The sequence below is a fragment of the Nothoprocta perdicaria genome, unplaced genomic scaffold (assembly GCF_003342845.1).
Source record: "Nothoprocta perdicaria isolate Ctin4 unplaced genomic scaffold, notPer1 scaffold_166, whole genome shotgun sequence".
Classification (NCBI taxonomy): domain Eukaryota; kingdom Metazoa; phylum Chordata; class Aves; order Tinamiformes; family Tinamidae; genus Nothoprocta; species Nothoprocta perdicaria.
The window spans coordinates 502,061-503,116 of record NW_020454827.1 but is presented as its reverse complement, the minus strand read 5'-3'; the positions used below and the strand labels follow the sequence as shown (position 1 = coordinate 503,116).

General features: G+C 61.3%; 1 protein-coding gene across 1 annotated transcript in view; it reads left to right on the top strand.

Annotated features, from left to right (window-relative positions):
- Positions 1-883: 883 nt before the first annotated feature.
- The window catches only part of CTNNA1 (catenin alpha 1), a 90,959-nt gene continuing 90,786 nt past the window's right edge, over positions 884-1,056 (top strand). The window contains exon 1 of the mRNA XM_026035767.1: positions 884-973. The gene's annotated coding sequence lies outside the window, so the exon portion shown is untranslated. The remainder of the gene's footprint in view (positions 974-1,056) is intronic.

Genomic DNA, 1,056 nt, shown 5'->3' with positions numbered 1-1,056 from the left:
ACACATTGACTTGATTCAGTGTCTTGGGAGCCCTTATGAAAGGAGTTCTATGGAGATGTCCGTGTCGAGCATCACCTCCATGTGTGCGGCCAAAACCATCCCCAAGGCCCTGGGTATGGAGTAAACGYGCCCACCTTCTCTGCCCAGAGACCCGGGTGGGACAAAAAGAAACCTCTGAAATTAATTCCTGGGCAAAGGCAGCTTTCACATCARCAAATCTGCCTCCGCATCTGACTAACGGTGACTTTCCGAAGCCTCCATCTTTTTTTGTGACTCCAGGGGATGGTTATAATAGTGCGAACCGGCTTCTGGAATCCCCATACCGACATTATTCCTCGGTGTTCCTGCTATTAAGAGGCATTTGCGTGAAAACAGGACCTTTATTAACAAAAAAAAAAAAGAAAAAAAAAAAAAAAATCCCAGCAACTGCTCTTGGAAAACTTAGGATCCGGTTTCCACAAGCAAACAGGGATTTCCACAGCGCGGTGAGGAGCGAAGCTGTGAATCCCCCCTTTCCCTCCAGTCCGCGCGTGGCTCCCGCTCGTTCCCGTGCACCGGCCCCCTCAGGCCTTGCCGAAACCGASGGCGTGCGGAGAGGTCGCCGCGGGCCCGCGTGGCACCGCGGGCATCTTGATTCACAGGAGGCCGAAAGATTAGTTCAGACTCATCAGCGCCCCGGCCAACAGGCCGGGCACGGCCGTGAACACTCAAAGTTTTGCAGAGTTTTGCCCTAAATTTTCCGTTTTGTCTCGGAAGGAGGCGCGCAGGGTGCCGCTCSGCGGGCGGCCGCCGGGCAGGCCGGGCAGGGCGGCGGGGGCGGCGCCGCGAAGCGCCGGCCGGGCCCGCGCGGGGCGGGGAGGCGGGAGGCGCCCGGAAGAGCCGCGCTCCTCTCTCCGCCTCGGGACGGGACAAAAGCGGCCGCGGCGGCTCTGGGCGCGGCATCCAGCGGCGGGCGCCCCCTCCTCGGCTCGCGGTAACTTCGCGGGCCGCCCCGCGCGGGAAAACTTTCCTGGAGCCGGGCCGTGGCGCGGGGAGCGCGGCCCGGGCCCCGCCGTG